Source organism: Buteo buteo, chromosome 16, assembly GCF_964188355.1.
Source record: "Buteo buteo chromosome 16, bButBut1.hap1.1, whole genome shotgun sequence".
NCBI lineage: Eukaryota > Metazoa > Chordata > Aves > Accipitriformes > Accipitridae > Buteo > Buteo buteo.
The window spans coordinates 17,057,648-17,083,257 of record NC_134186.1 but is presented as its reverse complement, the minus strand read 5'-3'; the positions used below and the strand labels follow the sequence as shown (position 1 = coordinate 17,083,257).

The 25,610-nt window shown below is 37.4% G+C and overlaps 1 protein-coding gene across 1 annotated transcript in view; it reads left to right on the top strand.

The window, feature by feature from the left end:
* Positions 1–25,610, top strand: part of INSC (INSC spindle orientation adaptor protein) — a 143,091-nt gene that overhangs the window by 45,436 nt on the left and 72,045 nt on the right. The gene's annotated exons all lie outside the window — the stretch shown is intronic.

Genomic DNA, 25,610 nt, shown 5'->3' with positions numbered 1-25,610 from the left:
GTGCTGATGTCATAATTAATCATAAAATCACGTTTAAGTACAAGTGCTTTAAATGCTTAGTCTAATCAGTGATTGTATATGGCCTTACACTTCTAGACATCTTCTAGAAGTGCTGAACTCTCTCTTTCATGGTTTTCTACAGTGTTGTCTGCTGATAATCAAGGGCTTGTACTTCTGGCTTTTCCCACCCATGTCTGCCAAGTGAAACTCCTGTCTGACAAGCACTCCATGCAAAGTAGAAAACATTTGTATTTCCTGTTTGTATTTCACAGGCTACTTACTGTGCATAGATCTTGCCCTGCTAATTTGAATCCTACATTCCATAGAATCAGTTTTATTTGGATGATGTCAGGAACTTGTATTTTGTGGCTCTTTTTAAAGCATTCAAATTAAAGACTGCAAGAAACTCTAGAGAAAAAAACGTATGTTAGCTGTAATATAAGAGCTAGAGCTGAAGATTTTCAGAGTTCAAAGTTCAGTGTGCTTATGTGGCTCTATGAATTGCTGCTCTATGTATGTATTTTTAAAAACCATTCAGGAATGGAATGCTTGCTGGGGAATTGAAAACGTTTTTTGAAAAAACTCTTTTTGCAGCAAGCTGTAGGAATAGAGTACCACAGAAGAAAAGGTGCTCTGCTAATATTGCAATAAAGTTACCTTCTGCTGACAAGGAATAAATTCAGTTATTGCATAGATCAAGGCACTAGTGATGCTTCATTTAATGACCTTGTATTCTTTTCATTTCACTCAGTTACCCTCTAACAATTCAGCGAAGAATCTTATAGCTTCAGAAAGGGAGCTTATCTTACTATGAAGTATTTCTGATTTTAGTGATTTATATTCTACCTGTAACCAAACTGAAAGCCGGGTTGTTTGTGGGAGTTTTGATAGTGGTAGTTAAAACAGATTTGTGTATCCATATGGTCCTTCTGGGAAGGATTTTCAGATATGCTGTTTGACTGGATCCAAAGGATGATGTTAGTAAAGTAGCGACTATTGATTTGTCATCATTTGGTGGCATTCATGAGGAATATGAACCAACAAATTTTTATTTTTTTTTTTAATCCCTGGGTAAAATATCTCTGTTCCTATATTCAGGATGTTAAAATGTAGGTCAGCAGTTTAGCTCACAGGCAGTAAAAATGATTGCATTTTGCTTGTACTTTATGCATTTTTGGGGTGTGCAAGTCTGCCAGAATGCAAGATTTTTCCTAACCTTTTCATTCTGATAGCTTTATCACTATATCTTTATATTCAGTTGTATAATATGCTGTAGAAACATATTATATTACTTCCCAGAGCTATGCTGTAAAATATTTTATGTTGAACTGTAGAAGTCAAAAGAATTTTGGCTTTTAACCTGAAGGAAATTTGAGTTTGTCCATTATAATTGTGAACTTATGATGACTTTAAAATGCAAATGAATTGATGAATTTAAACAACCTGTTCAACTGGCCTAACTAGACTTTTTTTTCATTAGTTGGTATTTCATATTTGTGGCTTGCTGTTAGTTGGGAACTTTTTTAAATGATCAAGCACCATCTTTCATTCTTAAAGACAGTTAAGATTTTATCCTGAATTCCTCTTGTCAGAGTCAGTAGGATGTTTCATAGTATGTGGGCACACAAGCACTGTAAAGAGGTCAAGCTAGTGCTGTTATAGCGTTTATGATAGAAGAAATTTGGCTGATTATTTTCAGAATGCATATTTTTGAAATGTGGGCGTCCTTTCTATAGACTCTTTTCTTTTTGTGTATTAGAGAAATAGTAGTCCCCATGTGCCCGATGAATATCTTGTGTTTGGGACTTGGTATCCTTTTCAGAGAGGACCCTCAAATTAATGTCTTTGGAACAAGAGTGACAGAACATGCCTGAATGCTAGGTTACCTTATCTGCCAGACATAGATGATTCTTTCTGACTGCATCTTCAAAACTGTTGCATGAAATTTTTATTATGACATCAAATTAGTAATCCTGTCAACCTTTGCACCCTGTAGCTAGCTCTTCTAGCCATTGTTTTATGGCTTTGACTCCATGGTTTGTGCCTCTCTGCAAACTTTCCCTGGTACTGGTAGGACCTTCTCAAAGAATTCATATGTTGTTTGTGGTTGGTTATGTTTACTTGCATTCAAATCTTCATTATACTTCTTTTTCTGTAGTACATTTCAGAAAAGATGCTGATCAGGTTTACACATATTCTACCATTCCTGTTGGATGTCTATGCTCTGTTTTCAGAAGACAGCCTTGCTAGTTAATTTTGTGTTTAAGGTTTTATCTTGCACGTGGGAGTCTTCTTTCTTGTTTGTGAATCTAACAATATGAATGATGAATTAATTGACACAAATGCTTTGATTTCTTTAGTCTACCAAATGTTTTTACTGCAATTCAATGCTTGTCTGTTTTGTGGAGTCTTCTAGTAATGTAGATAGATTCTTGGAAGTTTGGAATATATATGAGGAGCTCATGGAATTTTTAAACTGTAAAGTAATTGTATTTATATTGTCGTCTTAGTTCTTTAACTCAGAATTTAATGTCAGCATTCTCTGCCTATTATTATAATGATTTACACTTTATACCTGTTTTAGCATTAACAGTCTTCCCATTTAGTTCACAGGTGGTGTCCCATATGTGCCAGCCCCCCCCCCCCCCCAAAAGGGGGGGGGGGCAGACAAAACCTGAAACTGTTTAGTTTTGGTACAATCTTAAGTATCTAGACATCTTGCTTATTTACCACACCTTGCTTATTTGCCACAAAGGCTTAGGAAAAACTTCCTAAAACCTACCATAGAAGTTCAATAGCTCCTTTGACTGAGTTGTTGTTGTGCAAGAATGTATGTTGTTATGTAATAATGTTTCAGCCATGGGGAGCTGGTAGGAGCCACATACTTGGCTTCTGTATTGTTTATGTGAACTTCCTGGCATCATAGAATAGTAAGCCTGAACTGCAGGCATACTCTTTCTGAACCCAATGTATTAGCTGTGGGGAATGGATATGCAGAAAGAACGTCTCCTGGCAACTGTATGGCTAAGAAGGAAAAAGGAATACAGAGTAAGAAACAGAAGAGCATGACAGGATCAGACCATCATGATGACTTGCTACGTCTTGTGATACGCAAGATAAGCGGTTTTCAAACTTGCGCTTAATTGTGGAGGAATTCTGAAGGCTGTGTCTTGCAGAACTCAAGACTGTATCTTGCAGTCATGTCTCGTGGTTATGGAGTAATGCTCTGTGCCTGGCAGTGGTGCTGTGCTCAAGGGATTGAGGCTGCTCTCAGACGCTGTCTCCTGGGTGTAAGAAGCAGTGAGCCAGAAAGGGTAAACCTGGCATTGGCAGATCATCCTGAAACTAACTGCATCCTTGTTCCTGTTCTGTTCCATAAGAGCATAGGAGAGCCTCAAATGCTGCCTGTGAACTGTACAGAGCACTTTTTTGCTGCACTGGCTGCAGTTTTTACTGTGCATCTTAGAAAATTTTACTTTGGATTAGTTAGCAAGTTTTGTCATGCATGGAAGAGTTTGCATGTTAAAAAGAGTCTTCAGGAAGCCTATAAGGAAAACAGCCTGCAGTGTCTAATCTTTGACTTGATTACTTTTCAGGTCTTTCTGAACTCTGACAAGTTACAGTAAAGACTGCATCTTTGTTTTTCCATTTACAATACGGGGTTAGTAGTTACCTGTTTTGCAAAACTGCTGAGAGACCTTGACTTTCTATGCAATTTTATGCATATCAAGCAATCTGAGTTTAGTGTTCTGCTGGCAAGAGTAAAGATCCATACTTTTGCCTCTCATTTTAGCAGCTAGGCCATATTATTGCCGTTATCATGTTAGTAATGTAGCTGGAATTGTTCTTGTTAGCCCTGGAAGGCAATTAAGGATGAAATTCTGTTGACTTCAATATATGTCCAAAATATCTTTCCTGTATAAAATGCAAGCTTTGCTGAAGTATTCCAGGGCCATTCACCTTCCCTGTGCTAACCAAGAAGGAAAAGAACCAAGTGGCCCTCCTTAATGGGAATATACCTCTTCGTGTAACTTGAAAACAGAGATCAGACTACTGAAGGGATCCTAATGCTCAAGAAAGCATATTCACTGAATTTGTTATTGTCTTATTGTGAGAAAGTGTTGCCATCTTCAAAAGGGCAGTAAGGTTTGTTGAAACTTTAATTTTGATTTAGCATTATACATCATTCCTCTTGATTCTACCTCGGTTGTAATGCTGATTAATCTTCTTGCCTTAGGCATATCATTTTACCTTCCTGTGTCTTTCCTTCCTCCACCTCAGCTGGGGAAACACGATGGAAGTCCTTATTAGCCTATGTCCACAAGTTGCTATTTTAATAGAGACTTATATAGCACTCTGTATGTTATGACCTCACATGCCTTGTTATGCCTGATATGTGTGCATCGTCCTATTGCACTGTAGCAGGTTGGTAATGTTGAATACTACCTAGCAGCTGCTTTCAGTAAATGCGAAGAGCATGTTTCTGTTCACAGAAACTAACCTGTTTCTTCCATCTGTTATATTTTACCATTGTTTTCACAGTGGTGTTGCCTGGCACATGAGTTCACTAAACTCTCTTTACAGCTGTGGCTATAACAGAGGATGATGATTAATTACCCATACATTGTTATTTGAGGTGTTTTCTCACAATCTGATTTTAAAAAATAAATCACTTCATTAAGGATATTTTAATGATCTTACTATGACTTGTCGTCTTAACTATTTATTAGAAATACTAGTACCATATTGTGTTAAATACAATATTTGTCACTTCAGTTCAGATTTCCTGGGAAATTCTTCCTTACTTAATTGTCTGGTGTCTCTTAATCTGGTTCACTGCTGCCTGGAGATGGTGGAAGGATCTTGTAATCAGTTGTTCAGTAACTTGTAATGAGCAAATTTAAGAAAGCTAGCAGAACAATGCTACAACTTTGTAAATGGACTTTTGCTTTTTTCCCTTTTTGACAAATAGTATAGTGATCTTAAGAAATGTGCTGCTCTGACCCCATTTCTAGTCTCATTAAATTTGCTAGTGTCTGTTAGTGGTTGGATTTCCGAGTTCATATTAACCCTGAGGGATTTGGAGTGATGGAGCGAAATGCATACAGGGGTTCAATATTAAGCTGAAATGTGACTCTTAGCAGTGCCAGTTGATTCTTTTTGCTCCTTACAGTATTTTAGAGAATTTTATGAAGAGTGTGTGTGTGTGTATACGTTATTTTATTTAGGGCAATAAGCCTAAAGGACTATAGGTATGCAATCTTTTACTTGTTTTTAAAGAAAAAACTTTTAATTATGTTGCATCTGTAGACTATGCTTCAGGTATTTGAATTTTGTATCTTGCCTTCTGTGGATACTTTATTGCTGAAGTTATTCCAGGGGTACAATAGAAATATGTTCCTGATGTAGATGTTTTCTATAATAGTCTGTCCAACTAAAGTTAATGAAAATAGTTTTCAACTGTCTTAAATGGCAGCAGGACTGAGCTCAGAATAAAGATTAGACAGGAGCAAAACAGGGGAAAGCTGAGAAAATTATCAAAGGAAGAAGGGGAGAACCAGGAAATGGTATTGAAGTGGGTTGCAAGATAGATGAAAGCAACCTTTTTGGAAGTGCTACAGAGCAAAAATATCTTGTTCAGTATCAGCTGTGCACACATAGATTTTGATTTTGGAATTTATCTACTTTGCATTTTCAAATGAACTTTGTAGATCCAATTTGAAACACATGATGCAGGAAATAAGTTATTGTGCTGCAGCAATGAAAAATTGTTTTTGATACTACTTATGCAAGAAGGGCAAATTAATTTGGTTTATCTGTAGTTTAAAAATAAATAAATTGAAAATTAAGGATGTTACGTGATTATGAATCTATGGTTTCTAACTAGCCAGGAAGCAAACATTCACAGTGTGATACTCTATCAAATCTTTCATTTTAAAAATATTCTGCTGAGTTCAGAGCACAAAGTAAATAAAAAATCCCTCCCCATCTTTCTTGTAGGCCCCCTTTAGGTACTGGAAGGCTGCTAAAAGGTCTCCCTGGAGCCTTCTCTCCTCCAGGCTGAACAACTTCAACTTTATCAGTCTCTCCTCATAGGGGAGGTGTTCCAGCCCATATAATTCCATCTGCTGCTTGCAGCAGGCTCTCTCTTCCTGTTTCTTCACCCCCTTTTTTTTAATATTTATACCTCTCATATTTATAGACTGGTTTTCCAAACTTTTGTCAAATTATTTTGATGTATTATGTGTTAGCCAATTTGCTTCTGGGATAAATGTAGGGGGTGGGGGAAAAAAAAGCAAAGGATAAGTAAATACTGGAACTGGGAAGCAGTAAAATTAGCTAATGATACTTATTCAGACTGTTATTCTTATTTGTTAGGATCCCAAAGTAAGGGAGCCATAGTTGTCTGCAGGCTGACATATAGGACAGGCTTGAATTCTGGGCCAGTGGCTTCAGAATTCAAGATCAGAGATTTCTGTGTTTTGTGCCATTGATGCAAAATGACACTTTTCCCTTTATTTTGTGAACTTTTTTAAAAATGATTGTCACTTTCAAAACTAATTCACTTAAATCCAATTACTAAGGCTAAAATTTTCGGTATAAAATCTGACATGCTGGCCTGTCTTCAAGGGTTAAAGGATGAGACCTTGGCAGCAACCTAGTGAATATTACATGCATCCAGCCTGCAGCAGCCAAGAGTCCTTTATTCACAGGTGTTTAAGTTGGGTTCCCAATCTTGAGAATAACAGTAAACCTCTCAGGCTTCCAGATTTCAAGTAACAATATATGTATGCTGCTATTGTAGCATGTTTAACATTTTCTTATAGTCCAGTGCACCCAGTGGGAAGTCAGGATGGAGAAATATGGCAGAGCAATATCTCTTCATATATTTTTCTTTTTAACATTCTTTTGACAGAAACTTCTCTCAGTAGTGATTCAGGCATAAAGCTAATTTTTCCATCTCATTTAAAAGCAAACAACCTTTCCTTAAACCTGTCAGAACTTCCCATGGCACAGTCCTGATGTGGAGGGGTAAGGGCTGTGTTTATGTCGTGAGAGTGAATCAGGAAGTGATTAGATGGGAACACTCCTGGTTTAGCTGAGTAGAGAGTCTAACACAGTATTGCTCTTGGTTAAAGTACCAGGAACAACCTGGAAAGAAATCAGTGTGCCACTGCTGGGGGAAAATAAGGTATTTTTTCCCCAAGCATTTTGTTCTGCTCCGAAGGGCTGGAGTTGCACTGAACGTTCTCTGTGGTTCAACTGCTGGGTCAGAGGTTGACCTCCGTAATTTTGAAAAAGTATCTTTTTACTGGTAAAATGTGAAGACAGTCCAACCCAGTAACCTGCTACACAACTGCCCTGCTGTAAAAGGTGGGGGTGGGGAGTGGTGGTATTTCAAAGTGTACATTGGACTCAGCATTGTTCTATTGTAGTTCTAGTTGCTGCACATGCAAGGCCCTCAGTAAATGCTCAAATTGAGCATAAAAAATAAAAAAGTAAAAAAACCCTATTTAAACTGACACCTTGATATCAATTTACATACTTCCTCAACTGATCCCACAACCAAAAAAATTGAATTTGGATTTTTAATTTAAATGTCTGCTGTGACGTGAGAAGCAGGGACCTTGTTTGTCTTTTGCTCCAGCTCCTTAGTTTGGGTTGCATGAACCAATCCTCCACAGCCCACCTACTGAACGCCTTCCACATGGAGGGCCTTTAAGCCAACAGAACACCAGCCCTCTAGGACTGTTAAGTGTAGCGTAGCATCCAAGAGTAGATGTGTCAGAAGACCATGTGTGGAGGAAGTTTGCAGGCACACAGTGCTTTGTGTGTGCTATAAGGACTATGGTAACAGAGGTGAAAGCTAAAGTGGACTGACAGGTGCTTTGTCTGCAGTAGGGTCAGAGCTATACTGCAGTTGCATCCACTCTCAGCCTTTGTTAGTGCCCGGTAGGATGAATCAGGCCGCATGTCTTCGTGAGGTGAGAAACTGGAGTAATAAAGCTTTACTACTGTCTCTATAATGGTAGATAAGAGTTCAAGCCATTTCTCCTGTTATCTCTGTGAACTTTCCAGCATCTAAAAATGATACTGCTCTCTGCTTATGAATTAAATTTCAGCATGTGTATGTATGCGCTTGTGGGAGAAACAGGGAAGGTCTTTGGGTAGTTCTGATTTTATTTTTCAATTAAAGTATAGGACTGCATTTGGCTATCTGCTTTTTAATTTAACACAACATAGGGATAAGTAAGATATACATTCAGTACACACTCTTTTCATAGTGCAATAGCACAGAAGATTTGATTTCAGTTTGTTCTAGCAAATCTGTGCAGGATCTCATATCTCCAGAGAGAGGCTTAAAACTGCATTTGGAAGAAATAAAAAGGTCTCCATATGTTTCAAAAACTTTTATTGCCATTCTTTTTCTATCCTCTCTCCTTCTATTTTTTTAGGCATTTTTTGAGTGATGCATTCTCTTTGAGGTTTATAATTTATTTTTTACTTATAACTATCTCTCCTGCTGTCCCCCCAGTGTGTCACAAGGAATGCTTTTGCATCACTGCTCTTTCTGTTTTGTATACATGATGCTTTTGACAGTGACAATTGAGCTGAGATTTTCTCAGAATTGCTTACAAAGACAGGTTACAAAGAAAACCAAAATTATGTGGGGAGGTCCTCCCTCCATTTGTATTAACTTAGTATATACTTGGTGTCATGTCATTCACTCTCCTCTTACTCAGCATTTCATCTGGACCCCCCCTCAATGTTTGTTTGTACATGGACACATGCCCCTGTTGTTGTAAAAGTATGCTTATGGGACGCTCATGTGAAGAACAGATGAACCCACCCTTAACACTTTTTGTATGACTCTACACTGATTACCTGTTTCATACTCTAAAAAAATGCCTTTGACAAATATGGTCAGCTAGGCATTAAATTAATTAGGAAAGATAAAACTGAGAAGCTGGAACATGCATAATATTTCACAAACATAATACAGGAATCATACATGCTTTCTGCAGGTATATTAACCTTAGCTTTATTTGGACTTATATATAGCCTCCAATCACTCCTGCGCTGGAGTACAGCAGTACTGCTTCCCAAATTACATCCTTAAGTGGTCTATAACTGGAAGTGAACTTAGTTATGTTTTATATCTCAAAGAGCTTTAACCGTGAAAACAGCCCATTATCATCAGAGGTCTGTATACATCTCTGCAGCTTGTTAGGACAATTTTTCTACTCCAAGCAGACAAATGTGGTACAGATTAGCTAATTTACTATGGTTACAAAAGAGAAGACATGTTAGGATTTCAGGCATTCTTTTATGTCAGAAATAGTGGAACTTTTCGCTAATAGGCAGCAAAGCACTGTTGATATTTGCCTTAACACTATTCTCCAAACTTTTTTTTTCTGGGAGCCTGTGAAGCTGTGGTGCCCAGAATGCTGTCACAATTAGGCATCTGTGCAAGGGGTAGGGAAGTGGTATGCTGAGCCACATACTGCTGAAGAGGCTGTCAAAGGGTATCCTAGTTAATAGTAGTGTGACCCAGAGATTATTTAGCATGGCTGAGAATTGCTTTGAGAACCTCTCTTCTGCAGTGTTCTTAAGAAATATGAAGTTAGAAAGTTGAATGAATCTTGTATGCAGGCTTAAGATTATTATTTCACAACAGCTTAGGTCTGTGAATAAAATGAAGGGAAATAAGGGTGTTGTAGGACTGTTTATCAAGTCTTTGCATTTGTCTTTCTCAAAGCTGAAGTCATGCAACAAGTTAACAAGAATTCTGAGCACAATTGGCTGAGAAATGGTTCTTCTGTTTGAATATTTCAGGTCTCAAATGCCTTTTTTTTAGCTCTGCGTAAAGATAATGTTTCTTGTCTGTTCTATTCAAGTATTTGAAACCAGCAGAGGAAGATCTTCCCCTCTCACACATAGCTTCTGTTTCCTAAAAATATCCCTTGAAGTGGGGACTTGAGGCCAAGTTCAGTATAAATGCCCTAATATTTTTCCGGATAAATATGCATATATGTATTGATAGAGAAATGATTCCAGCAGAATCTATTGCATGAGACTAACGTTAGAACGGTAAATAGCTAGCAGATGGAATATGCTTAAAATGTGTTGAAGGAACTGCTTCGTGGTCTGAGTCAGGAGATATTTGGCCTGTTATTAATCCATAGGTGCTGGGTTTTCTACTAGCGTGGGTTGCATATATGTGCACTCTTCATTGTGACTGCAAGTCTGGTACATAAAAAACTGATCTGACAAAAAAAAGGGTGGTGGTGGGAAAGAGAGAAATAAAATTGCTCAGAAAATGGCCAGCCACTGCTAGGTCTGATGTGTTACACAGCATTTTGATATTTGGTCTGTAGTTTCATAGATCTAGTAATTACTTTTTTTTTCATATGAAGTATCATGGCATTTGGTTTAAACTGCATGTGTTTCTACAAGTAAGCGTATACACACAATACAGACACAAGTAAGATAATGACTTAATTGGCATATGCCCTGTCATAGTTTCACTCCTGATATCACCAGCCATTTTTCCAGGCAGCTGTGAAGTACAGGGAAGACTAGTTCCAGAAACGTTATGCTTGATGGAAAATCCAGCCATATAATTAATAGATCAAGGGTCTAGTGAGACAAAGGTGGCATTCCCTGAATACAGGAAGAGGATACTGTCCTATCCCTCCCCAGTCTTAGTAGGACCAATGGCACTTCTGTCAGTATTGCTCTTCAAAGCTTCACTGTCATATTTTGACCTGAGTAGTGCAGTCTGGAGTATCTCAAGTCTTCAAAACTTCTGAGTTCAGGTCAGATGTCTGGAGGGTTGAGGTGGTGGGAAGAGAAGAGAAAAGGAAAGACATAAGCACACAACTTCTGTTGTCAGTATACATCTGGCAAAATACAGACAGAAGATATTTAATGTTGTGTTCACCAATTCAGTTATAAGAGTAAGTTTGCAGCATTTAGCATTGATTTCCCCACCCGCCCCCCACATAGAGAAGTGAATGTAATTTAAATGTGGGAAATTGTGGTGAGCTATTATTGTTTTGCTTGCACCTTCTTCACACTATTTCTAATGTCTGTTTTTGATGAGTCTTAAATAGGTTCATTGGCATTTCTTTTCTGCTGTCCACTAGAAATGAGTTGTCTTTGGCTTTTGTGCATAGCAGTAGTGAAAAGCAGGAAAGTGGGCACATTCTTGTTTGGTTTGGGGGATGCGTGGTTTTTTTATGCCTGTTTTATTGGTAGCAGAACAGCGGTACCTGTCAGTGCCTTTTGAAGAGCACATCTATTTAAATTATTAATTTCTGGAATATATTGAAGAGAAATGCTGTATCTTTCCCAAAATGGGAATTGCATAATTGGTTCTTGTCTCCTGATTTCAGGAGGAAGGTCCAGCTGCTTTGCTTTTTATGGATAATTTCTAGTCTAATAATGAATTTAGTTAAGTGAAACTTTTGGTGAGGAGGACACTGGAGAGAGAAACTCCATTTCCCTTTGAGTTAGAGATGGCCCCAAATGCACAGTTTTGATCTTGTTTCAAATGTTTCAGATTTAGAATCTGAGTTTCAGGGCATTGTTTGAGTCTTTCCAGAAACAGGTGTCAGGTGAGATGTGGAACCTGAATTGCACAGCCTTTTGCTTGCAGTCAGTGTGCCAAGTTAGTGCTGAGATTCCTGCCTGAATTTTTGTATCAGTGGCAGCTACAGAAAAGTACGTTCTGCTTGAGAACTGACAGACTTTGAGAAACTATTGGGCGTGTGCTTTGAAAATTTTATGAACTGATGAAAATCCTTTAATAAAGCTAAATTGATTTATTCTTGCACTCTGGAAAACAGTAGAACATAGAAATCACATAGAAAACTGGATCTACTTGTATTTGCTTCTCTATACAGTGAAGTCAGTTATCTTATTTTCTGGTTACATGATGGCAGCTGGAAAGGATTGTTAATCAGACACTTGACAAATACACAGAGGGCTTTTTTCCTTCCTCTGAAGACTTTACTCTCATAATAGAGACTGACAAAGGAAAAGTAAAAGAGAAAATTCAATGAATAAGCCACTTTTTGTGTATCAGACATGTCTTTCCCATTTGTGAGGAAGTTCTGTCATCCCACAGTAATTTATATGAAGCAAATTTCTTTAGGCTAGTGATGATAACAGACTTAATATTATGGAACATTTCCTTGCTTCCATTTCTGATACATTTTTCACATCCAATTTGCTTGCTCTGCTGTGAGGTATTATAAAGCATTATAGCAGGACAAAAACCTAGTTCCACTTATCCTTTAATTGTTTTTAATGCAAAATACTGTACTCATATAAAATACCCATTTATTTATATTTGGTGCCAGAGGCTAATTCATTGAACCTGGGATGTATTATTACAGATCAATGGTGTTCACTACACTTTTTCACTCCTCTTTCCCAGGTTCCTTTCATGGCCAGTTAAGAGTTTATTAATGTTAAATAAATAATTAAGAAGGGATAATTGACTTATTTTTGTGCAATGATACCAGAATGATGCTTTTTTTCTGGAAAACATCATTGTTCTGTTTTTAATGCACTGCAGAATGTGAAGCCTGCATACCCTTATGAATCATGGATAACTCCTTTGTGCCAGAGATTCACTGACAGTGACCCAAACCCTGCTCTCGCTAAATGAGGAGGAATAAATAGATATGCTGTTTCATCCTACTCACTAAGAAGGGGGAAAAAGAGAGATCTTTTTTCCATCTTCTCTTGTCATCATTGTAATATTCTTGGTCCCTCTAAAAGCCACCTGGTTCTGTGCTGCATGGTAACTCTTTTCACCTGCTCCCTGCTGAAGAGGAAGAGTGACACCTGTGCAATGTGGCTCTTGTCAGCAAGATTTGCTCTCTCCCTTGCTCCTCTTTTACATCTCAGATTACCAGAGTTGCTGTGGACAGCAGTAAGGTGAAAACTCCTTGCTAATGAATTATATCCAAGGAATGAGCAATCTGTGGAACTCCTAACCCACTCATCTTTACTTTCACCAGGAAACCAGACTGTGGTTGTTTCCTCACCTCATTCAGCATTTTGAAGAACCCTCCTGAACTCTTGTCTTTTTCAGCTCTTGGAATCTAATTGCTTTGTATTTTGTATTTTAATGAGACTGTTCTAGCTCAGGCATTCTTCACGCTTGAGCTGTTGTCCCTCATTCAAAGGCAACTTTATGATAGTAAAAATAACTGCTCATTTCCTTTCTCCTTTTGCTATTTGGACTTCAGAATTCCTCTCAGCATTCCTTTGAAAAACTTAATTTTTGCCTTTCTCTGCTATGTGTGTTACAGTAGCATCTGGAAGCTCCAATCAAGATCAGAACACTGTTCCATGCTCAGTGCAAAAGCAAGAAATTGTCACTTCATAGGCTAAGCAGAGGAGAGAGACAGAGTCTAGCAGGAGAGAAGAATGGCAGAAGGTGACAAACGTCAGAATATTAGTAGGAAAGCAAAGAGTGGAGCCCAACTTTCTGAATTTCTACTCAAGGAGTCTATCCACTAGATCACTCTGATGTTCTGAGTAAATATTTTGTGGCTGGAGGGCCGCACAAGCTTTAAGTAATTCAGAAAATACAAGCTTGGCTGTGTACAGCAAATGGAGTGCAAATATCTCCTGCTTCTGCTTGGCTCAGGGGTCTCTCTCTTGCAAATGAGCAGTGGATACAGAAGCAGAAAGAATAAAGTAGTAGTATCAGCAGGAGGGAAAGGAAAGAGAAATCGGAATTTTGAATTACATTCAAAAGGCAGGAGTGAAACAGGGTCTCTTCCAATTAGATCAGAGCCTTAGACAAAATCTGTTGTTTGGGAGGGCTGTAGTGTGCAGAGAAGGGGAATGTCATAAGCATATGTGTGCACATACACACACATACACAGAGTAATTGGTGATATTGTACCCTAATTTGGAGTATAAAGAAGGGTCCAGGTGGACAGACTAACACAGCAGGTCTGTGTTTATTATAATAGCCTTTTAAGTGGTGATTTGACTACCTAGGACTCTAGTCTAGTATATACTGTCAGTTATACTTTTTCCAATGAGACTTCATTCAGGGAAGCAATTTAATATATATGAATACTATTTAAATTCAATAACTGTGCAGATTAAAAAAAAAGTAAGCATTTCTTACCTTCATGCAATTAGTAAGGAGTAGATATTAAATGCAGTCATAATACCCTGACTGAACAAAGACTTAATTTTCAGCAGGCAGGAACATTAATCATCTAGTTTTGACTCTGTCAACTGAGGGAGAAGCAAAACACGACTCAATCTACAAAAGGCAAGAAAATGACTCTAGACTGCTGAAGTTGCTAGCAAAATTTTGTAGCAACTCCAATTGGAAAGTAGCAAAACATAATGCTTATATCTAAGGAGTGAGAGAGGGTAGAATAAGAGATAACTGGGAAGGAAAAGGAAGAGAGGAGAAATTCAGGAAAGAAATTCTAGAAAAGAGTAGCTAAAGGTTTGGGATTGAGCAGGAAATGGGATGCCAAAACATGAACCTGCCAAAGATGCATTGTACTGAATAATCTGCTATCATTCTCTGATAAGGTAACTTTGTTTTCTGTATTTTCCCTTTTAACAAAGGAAATTCAATGGAGATTATACTTGTGGTAATTTACTAGTAAATAGAGAAAACAGTAGTTATTAGTCAAAGGGTAAAATGGGAAAGGGTAATGGCAAGGGTTATTTCTGAAAGCAGAGAATTAGAAGTAGACTTCAAGTATTGAAGAAAAGAGATGAGTAATTGAAATCTCAATGTTATACATTTGGAGGCTGAGAACAAGAAAGTCTGCAACAATTTGTAGTCCATTCAATGGGGGAAAAAAATTAGAAGGACCTATGTAGACTACTTGATAATGAGAGGACTGTGACTGCATTTGTCAGTAAGATGATGTGATGAAGGTAGCGAGACCAGTCCCAGACTGTATGAAGTGAGATATTTCTGGTGGAGATAAGGGTGTACTAATGTCACTGTGCAAGCTACTGTGAGACTTCATTTTGCTATAATGCTTGACAGCAAATGTCATTCAGTAAAAAATGAATTTTGCAGTGGCTACAGATCTAGCAGTCTGTTTAGGGCAGGGGGAATGGAAAGCGACATAGTTTCATAAAAGGAACCTAAAGAATTTTGCTTGTTAAGTCTTGCAAAACAAAGCTGAGGGCATGTGTTTGCTTTCTAGAAATGCATTGGAAGATAAGTTCTTATTTAAAAGGAAAGATGAAACCAAATGGGAATGAACTGGCTCTTAAGAAATTTAGATTAGAAATAAGAAATTTCTAACCATCAGAGCAGTGTGATTCTAGAATAGCCACTTAATAGAACAGTTTTGAGCCCACAAGAAATAATTTTTAGAGTTGATTTTTAAACTGTTTATGAAGAAATTATCTGATCTGGTTGCTTCTGGTATCAGAAGAGTGGATGTGATGATGTAAGATATCATTTTCAGTCTTCTGACTTCTACAGAAGCATATAAGTATGTGCATAAATATAGAAATTTTTCGTATTAGAAACTGCTTTCTTATTTGAATGCAACTACTTAAGGTTTTTTTTACCAACTCATTCCAGTATTTGTGACACTGTGTTGCTGGTTTTCATCTTTTTAACTTGTCTGTTGAAGGGTTAATGTCCTAATGTGAATCTTAGAAAAGCCAACACCATGCTATCCTTTTCTTACCTCTTTTTTGGACAGTTTTAGCTAGAGCTGCTGTGCAATAGATGTGACTGAGGGTCCCCAAATTTCTGTGGTCTCCTGAGTGATACTGATCTCATAACTCCCTGTAAAATGGTTGTTGCTTCCTTCATTAAGTAATCCAGGCTTTACTTAATCAGTAGGGTTAGGACCTTAAATGAGTAAATAGTAAAAGGTGAAAGGCTAATGGTGCTGCTCATAATGCATGTCATAAGGCCTTTGAAAAAGGCACAGAGAGCTGTACTGTTTGTTATTATACTACAAATTAAGGCAGATTTGGAGGAAGAAAAAAAATGTTCAATGAGGCACTGGCACTATTTTCATGGACTCTCATGTTAGTCTCCAAATTAGACCTGGCTTGTGATTATGTCTGAACATTTCCATGGTGGATGGCCCCAAATTACTTCCAGTGTTTTTCCTTCTCTCTTTCATTTCTATTTGTCCCTCCCTGCTAGGTGTTTATGAGGACTACTTTCTTACAGCATATTGTTCTTACAAGGCTATGAGGAATACTGTCCTCTGCAATTACAAGTGTAGCCTAAGCATCAGGAAGCAGTGAACTGGGATGAACTCTCTGGTTAATATCTTGAGCACATTCTCTCCTGTTGATGGCCTTGTTGACTTTTCTGTCACATAATGCAGAAAACATGCCCAGTTATTTATGGGAGTGTGAACTTTTTGTGTACTTGGTAATTAGCAATGTAAGCATATGCTGATGACAACATCCCTTCAGGTTTATCAGCAAACTTCAGTCACCAAGTCAGATTTAAAGTCCTGAAAGAAGCTGTAAAAATATTCTGAGTAGATCTGCCTTGTGACGTTCCATCAGGCTGTCCTGTTCCGCTTATGTTAGGCTAAATACAGTCTAAAGTCAAGGATTCTGTCATTGTGCAAAAAGCTAAGACCCCTCAGCTCTGGTATCTCATTTTTCAGAAAAACTATAACTGTTTCATGTTTTTGCAAGACCCAGGGTGTCAACTGCAAAGAGAACAAGAGTGGTGGGATCTTGCCTCTTCAGCACTGCTTTTGTCTATGCATTGGAGAATAGTTTCTTATTTCAGGACTTAACCTCAGATGGAGGGAATGGCTACTTCGTCCAGCTCATCAAAGAGCAATTTGCCTGAGGAACAAAGGGAATCTGCTTACTCACTGCAGAACAAATAATCAAGTAACATGCTGAACAAAAGAACCAATTTCCTTCATAAAGCTTGGTCAGTCAGCGGATTATTTTTGTTGTGGTGTGTGTTTTTTTTTTTTTTTTTTAAATTCATATGCAACTCTTCTGTCTATCTCACACTGATATTCTGTAAATATAATTAAAATGAACAGGACCTGATCCAAGAGGGAATTCACTGGATGGTCTTACCCGAATTTTCTTTTTTTGTGCAGAGCACAGAACTGCCATATGGTTTGGCTAAGTGAGACATCTCAGCCCAGAGAACACATAGGCCAGTGTAGCTGATGGAGTGCATACTGCTGCTGAAATGAACTTGCAGAGATAAGTAAAGTTTAGGTAATGATCAGTGTCCTGTTGCAACTGGGTTCTCTCTGACCTTCAATGAGTAACAGACTTTCTTACACAGAGACAGAATGAAAAAGGCCAATAGTAAAAAAAAAAAAAAAAAGTGCTCCATCATAGAGTTCCACTTGCAGAATTTGGTAAGTTCACCTTCATTTCTAGTTTTACCAGTGGTCAAATGGAGGCTAAAAAATATAAATATGTCACTAACTCATACCAACATGTTTTGGTGAAGGGATCTAGGAGCAGTGGATTTATATTGGCAGTCCCCCACTCCCACTTCAACATGAATGGACTATCAAGCAGCAGGGCCAGTGGCAGAGCATTTTTTTCCTTATCTACCATATTGTATGAACTGTAGGGTGCCTAAAATTGCCTGCTTCTAAGTCTAGTGGATTCTTCAAGTCAGATCAAAGTCCACCAAGTCTGATCTGAGTCCATAACAGTCCATTTACTAAGCCTGAATATGCCAATATCACAAGGTTCACCAAGCTAATTGGTTTTGGAAATTTTAGTCAGTTACTAGTTTCTAATGACACTACAAATGCAATAGTATTCATTGCAAGTATGAATTAATAATACTGTACAAATATAAATTCAACACATATTTTAGTTGGTGATCATTGTGACAATGTTAGCATAGTGTTTGTTCAGCTTTGCCTGTAAGCTGGCCAATTAGCAGCCTTATACTGTCATTAACTTGCTGATAGCAGGGTTTATTAACATTTTCCACCTTTCCGTCAGGAAATTATATTCTCTTTTACTTGTCTTTACTTTCTGTGAACTCAGTGGCTTATGTGCTTGTCGAGACAGCTACTGTTTTAGCAATTTAATGTACCAGGCACAAAGTAAAAATCCACAAAACCCATTTGAAGTAGTCCTTTTGCCTTGTGACTATCCCTTCAGGTGACAGAGGCTGGAAAGGACCTGGCCCTACTTAAACTCTAACCATGCAAAGAAAATTAATATGCAATAAGTTTATCCCAGATTTTACATAAGCTAATCAGCAAGCTGAATTGGTCTGTGGTTTTATATTGTGTCTTCCTTATGTTCTATAGTGTGCCAGTAATTCTGGGATGGTATAATATTTCCAGACATTTTTAGAGGGACAACTTACAGTGAGGATTTCTCAGAAAAACATAAAAATCTGAGAAGAATGTTGGTGCAGCACTTAACACTAAATGATTTATGTGGCCTTTTAAATAGGTGTGATGAAGCTACAGTCAATTTACACATCATACCTTATATATTACCACTGTTTATAGTGTTTTTACTTTCCTTGTAGGCATTTCTATAGTGGTGAATGCATAAGATTTCACAAAATGCGGTAGCCTGACCACAAACGTTCAGTTCTAAGTTTCACAGGCTGGTCTTCATTTATCTCCCTGCAGAAGTTGGATGAATGCTTAACAAGGCACAAACCATTTGTGGTTTTAATGTATTTTCTCTATGGTAGCACTGATTGAGGAGGCTGGTGGTTTGAGTAACTCCAGCATCCCAGAGTGCAGATGCCAGACTGAATTTGGTGGTTCTGGAGTTTCAGTAAATGGCAAGGAGGGACCATTGTTTGTTTCAGGTCAGGTGAAGAGACCAGAAAAGTAGCAATATTTGAGGTCAACAAAACAGTTAACTTAGCACTATTGTAATACATTTGTATTTCGCTTGTGATCTTTGAGTAATTCTGGTTTTGTAACCAATATTTACTTATTCTGCCCGCAGGTGTGCAGCTTCCTGAAACTAGTGGTAATACCTCTATTACTTCTGCTGCATTTCTGTGTGGTTTAAGCCTACTCCTAAATTAAATGGAAATGTTAAAATGTAGAAGGGTGATCAATGCTGGCTAACAGAATTCTGCCTTCCACAATACACTTCGGTATATCTGGCTGACTACAGTGCACATTTCCTTAAGTTGTTTTGGTTTGAGAAATGTTTCAGGGCTGTAGTTTGCATTATCTATTACTGACTTAATTTGGAGAAATTGTTAGACTTTAATAACTGTAATAATTGAGTAATCATTGAGGCAAATTAAAATACCATTTTAATATAGCCTGTTAACTTTTTTAAAAATGAGGAACTAGCTTGCTTTTATCAGTGTTTTCTAAAGGTTTAAATAATTCATACTAAACTCATCTTTTGTCCTAGTCAAGTTGGATTGCTGATGTCCGACTGGAAAAGAAGAACATAAAATCAGATGGAAAAGAGAGCACAGTGCAAATCATCTGGCTAATCTTTTAGCTTGCCACATCAATTGCAAATACCAAATATTCATAGACCTCTATTACAGAAGGAATGATCTACAAAGCAAGCGTGTTCACTTAAAAATCAGGAATCTGATTCTCAGCTACCTTAAAGCTATTCTGTATCTTCTAAGCTAGCTCTCTAGATGGCTCTATAAAATTTTGCTAAAATCAGTGTGAATACAATATCATGGATCTACAAGGCTCTTTTATACAATTCATGTAAAGCAACCTGAGGATAAATAAGAGCTGTCTTGATGGTTCTTCACTAAATCCTTCCACTGAGAGTTGAGTTCTGCTGTCCATTTTATTGATGTAGAAACTGGCCCTGGGTATATTGGTACCTATGAGTAATTTTGAAAAGATGAATTAGAAAAAAATTAGAGATTATTTATGTTCAAAGAGGGGGCTAAATCCATTCAAGAAGTTGTTTGTTGCCAATTAATTACCTACCACTAATTAGAATAATAAATCTGAGCATAGTTGTAAGACTTGGCATTGACTTTCACCGTGGGCTTATCTGGAAGCTGTACTGAATGCTATCATTAGGATTGGTAATAAATCTGTCATAATAGGTGAAAATGGATAAAAAGGCTAAGACTGAGCAGAAGCCTTTATGCTTTATAAATATGACCACTAGAATTATTCACGTGAATTGATCAGCTCAGACTTCAACACAATGTTATAAAACATGAAACTTTTGCACTTAGTGAAACTCAGTGCTAAAATGGAGGTATAACTCTTTTTCATTGTAACATTTGCAATTTAAAAAAGAAGTGTATGTGCTGCCAGTAAAACAGTAGTAGAGAGCTCCAAGCTGGAAGTTTTAAACAAATGATCTAGTTATTCATTCTTCACTTTTGTATTCATGTAGCACCAACATAAGACAGAGCAATCCTTTAGATGTCAATCCATCTTGTCTATCCTAAAGATCTTGTAATTCATTAGTTAACAAGCTACTTACTAGATTATAGAAAACAGTAAAAAAGAAGAGAAATGCTGGTAACAGAACTCTGAACATGATATGCCTCTTTTTAGAAATTTAAGATGGGAGGTTTTTTTATGGGAGTCTTTCTTCAGGATGTAATTTGCCTGCAATGTGTTATATGGCGCAGAAACATCTGTTTGAAACAAAGTCTGAGCATCTTTCAAAGCAATATACTTTTAACATGCTGTTCTAAGTTGGTCTCAGCCATTGACACCAAATGATTTTGTCAAAATAACACAATTTTTAAAAGACTCTGTTTTTTGGCAAGCACACTAGAATTCAGAGTATTCAAATTGCTAGTTACTCAAGTTCATTTGAGTGCTCTTGAAAACTTCATCAAATATTTTACAACCTCAATTAAAATAGAATGACTTTGAAGAAATGCTGGAGACTTTCTCTTGAATTTTTATTTTGCACTGAATTATTTTTACTACTATTTTTACATGAAATGCTGCTTTTATAGTGTAGAGTCTAGATAAATTGCTTTTTTGTCAATATGCCATGATATACTAAATTCAGAAATTCTAACTGGTGGGGAACTACCATGTCTGTACATCAGGATGTCTGCCAGTTAGCCAGCTACTGTTGCTCAGTTAAACAGAACTGGGGAAAATCACACCAGTAGGGTCCCTTATGCTCAAACCAATCTTGCTTTTAATGTATTTAACAACCTGAAAAATAGTTATAATAGCAGGACACTTCCTGCTGATGCAGAACTTTTCAGGTTCATTTAAAATAATGTGCAAACACAAAGTCTCACAATACTGAGTCACTGAAATGTAAAATGCCAGAAGAAATTATATGTTAATGAGCATAAAGTAGTGTGTGTGAGGAGGGGAAGGGAACTGAAGAACAATCTCTTTCATAATATATATAGAATAGTGAACTCTAAATTATATATTATCACTCATGGAAAAGATTCTGAAATCAATAGTAGTAGATTTTTCCGGATGGTAAAAATGAAACAGCTCTCTGGAAAACACTTAAGTAGAAGAGAAATTTAATTTTGGGAATTTTTGGAAAATAGGGACAGCGCAGAAAATGTAATTCAAATGTATAAATCCATAATTCACCTGAATCTTGGTTATGCATGCTGTTCTTGCATCACATCTTAGGACATAAGAAAACTGGAAAAAGCTTTTTGAAAAAGTGGGGAGAGTAAGTAGATGATCAGAGGAGTGAAATCACTTCTACATGGTGACAGACTAGGTAGACTGAGTTCTCTACCTTGGAAATGAGATAACTGAGAAAAGATAAGGTAGAGCAAATAAAATACTGAATTGCACGAAGAGGGTGAAAGCGGAACTATCATTTCAGTATCTCTTAGTGTACAAGAACTAAAGAGTTTGTGTTCACATCTCCAGGCAGCAAGTTTAAAACAAACAATAAGAAACACTTTTTCATACGAAAAATAATCAATGTGAGACACTGCCACCAGATGTTGTAAAGGCCAAAAGTTTAACTGAGTTCAAAAAGGGATTAATGGCTGCTTTCGTTTCATGAATTGTAAAAACATCCTGCTCAGACACAACTTCTGGCTTAGGAAGTTCCTAAACCACTAATTGCCAGAAGATGGGAAGGAGGGGTTGCTCAGCTCTTGCTGTGCCCCTTATAATCTTCCCTTATGCATCTCCTAATGGTCATGTTGGGAGCAGGATAATGGGCTAGACAGAATTTTTTTTTTTTTTTTTTTTGTCTGACCCATTATGGCTGTCTTTATTTTGTAGGTGTAGGTTTTTTTGGTGTTGTGGTTTTTTTTTTGTTTTGTTTTGTTGTTTTTCTTCAGTAATGGGGAGACAAAATGGAAATTTCCAACTTGTTTTTGGAGTTCAGTAAATGCTGTCTGGAATGTGATTCTTAATAGCTAATTGGGAATGATCACACTTTTTGTTTTCCTTATTTTAATATATAAAAAAATAAGTCTACAAATTCATCTACTGAATGCTTAGGAATATTTTCTCTAAATGCAGGGAGAAGTGGATGAAGGTGAATCATTTATATGTTTCACTTGAGTAATCATGTTATATGTGTATTTTAAAGCATAATGTGTCAGAAAAGCTGACATAGTGAGCAAGGGAGTTTTCTGTGGCTCTTCTGTCTGAAGAGGTGAATGGTATTATTTTTGCCATTGCTGTGAGTTAAGGAATACTAAGTTGCAATGACAGAACATCCTAAACTCTATGGTTGTACTTCTGACAATTAGTAGGAACAGAGACAAACAAGGAGAGTTTCTTTAATGTCTGTACCCTTTTTTGTACAACTCTATCATCCTTTTTTTCTCCTCAGAGTGAAGATTGGCTTTGGGGTTGAAGGAAATCCGAATGATTTTTTTGGTTTGTGGGGTTTTTTTTTTCTGACTAACCTTCTGTTCTAGGGTTTTTCCATTTGAATTTATAATGGAGGACTTTATTTGTACTTACTAAACAGAGATTTAATCAATTATCATAGTGCACTTTAGAAATGAAAAATACATTACTCTGTGTCAAATGAGTTTATCCTGTACTGCATGCAAGCTATGTACATCATTATAAATCATGGTCTCAAATTTCTAAAGTTGATATTTTTGTTTATTAGGAAACCTTGCTTCAGATCCAAAAAGGCAATAAGGAGACTACACATAGCAAGAAAAAAGCAAGCCACAATCGATCATGAAATGCAATTACACAATATTCAAAGCCGAGTGAAATAAAAACCTTAAATAGCAGTAGCCTGTGAACTTTAAAATTAAACGTAGTTTCATTGTATATAGTGAAAAGGGGGATTGGATCAATGAAACAGATCTCTTTTATCTTGTTTGCTGTTGATGTATATGAAATTATACTTGAAGTGAGCCTCCTTTTCATATGTGTGTTAATAAATTTTAGTCATTTGTGGAATACTATTACAGTGGTCTGGAAGGAGATTTCTTGAGTTCAGCTGGTACTCAGTGTGTAAATGAAAGCACAAGAATTAAAGGCCTTTGGCCTGGCCATCCTTAGCCTGGCTAATGTAATTGCAGATTCTGTTCTAACAAGAAGGCTTATATAACAGCACAGAGCATTATTGCTGTGAAGCTGAGTTGCAATAAATCAGTATCTGGATTAAAAGAGTGGGGGCTATAATACAAACTTCCTTTCTGTCCTTTCTGGTATAGCAACAATCCACTACGCTGTCAGACTAGCTGTAGGATAGCCATAGAAGTTTGGAAAAAATAATTAAGCCCAGTCTCTCCTGCTTTCGCTTAATCTCATTTCTTCTTTACTTTTCATCATCATTTCTTTGGAATCCTTTAGTATTAATCCATCTCTCACTAGGGGAAGAGGTACTATTAAGAAGACTTGCCAAAAATTAAGACCAAGTCTTCAGCTAATGAAAACGGTCAGAAAAAAATTATTTTATTCATTGTAGATAAGACATCTGAAATACTTGCTGAGTAAAGTGCCCCTTTTGGAAGTGTGTTGTGTATGCAAATATTATGTTTGCTGGTCATGCTTGTGTTTATAAATTCTGCAGGAACTGTTTTAGACCTATAAAAATCAAAATCCCCTAAACCATGGAGACTTGCAGTGATTCTTTGAACTCTTGGCCTCCTGCTTTGCTTTATTATCACTGAATGATGTTGCGCCGAGAGGAGATATAATGGGCCTAGTGGGGGACAGATACTGATAAACCGCTGCAACCATGGTTAACTTCAGCAACCATCATTCAGAATCTTTTAAGCTTTTGCATAAAGATAAGGTAAATTTTTAAGTAATTTAAAAATACATTATGGCTTTCTTTTTAACAATAACTCTTGTCTTTTTCCCTTAGCTCTATATAACTCTCGCTTAGATTTATATATATATTTATATACATACTTATTATATATCTACTATTGATATTAAAAATGTTTTTTATATGTTTTTATGTATATATTTACCAGAGGAACTGGTCTCTTGTGAGGATTGAGGAAGGGAAATGTAAGCTGAAATAATCTGCACCTACTGGGAAATCTGAAAAGAATTTTGGACGGATGATTTCTGGAGATAGACAGTGTCAGTTCTGTCCTTGGTTTGGAACCAAGGGCCAGATGGGACCCCTTGGCAGAGGTGACGCCCCTTCCTTGGGGAGGGAAACAATGCTTCCAAAGGGAAACGGAGGTCTAGCCTTAAGTGTGGTAGGCGAGAGTCAAAATACAAAGCTGGGAGCCTGCATTTTATGCAGACAAAAGGTCTGAGAGACTGCAGGAGGCAGCAATGGGCCAGGCAGGCCTCAGACAGAGGGAGCGAATTTTCAGGGAGTCAAAGGGATCAAGGTGCTGCCACTAAGGAATTCGCTGAGCTAAATGGAACAAAAGCAGAAACCATAGCCTGTCTGCAAAGACAAAGTAGGTAAAGATGAATGCAGTTGTGCAAACTTTGCTCTGCCTGGCCTCTATATGCTGTTAGGTACAATGTTAACAATGCTAGTCACGTCTCATAAAACCTGTCTGTGTATATGGTTGGCATGAGGATTAAGGTTTTTTTTTATTAGGATCTGGGTACCACACTGTAAGAAAAAAATCTAGGCAACTCTACCGCAAGGCTCTAGGGAACTCAGATCCATCACAAAGATGAGCTCAGAACGCTCAGCACAGCTGCTGCCTTGGGTACCACATTTTACTAGCTGGAGGGTGCAAGGGCACAAAATGCATTGACCTCGTGTCAGGCTATCGAATGGTTTGGGTTGGAAGGGACCTTAAAGATCATCTAGTGCCAAAGACCATCTAGTTGCAAATATATATTTATACTCATCAAGGAGTTTTTTTCAGCCTCACTGGTTCACGTCATATTTGCTGTATTGCAAAAATGTGCTTTGGAAGTCAGATGTGCAAATTGCACAGAGAGCATTGAGAAATAAGGGGGAAGGTAAAGGACTGGTCAGGAAGTCAAATCCAGCTGAGGTTTAAAGGATTACGATATGACAGAAACAGATATTGCTGACAGTATTGTTCGCTGTCTTGGTTTGGCTGTGTCAGTGTGGGTGGAAGGGCTTTGGAGAGATGCTGCAAGGTAAAATTTTTTCTGTGAAGTGTCTAATAGGCAAAGTGTCTAGAAAAAGCTGACAGTACAGTCCTATAAACAACAAGCAAACACACCCACAACTTTGCTCCTTCATCATATTAAACTCTGTACAAGAAACAT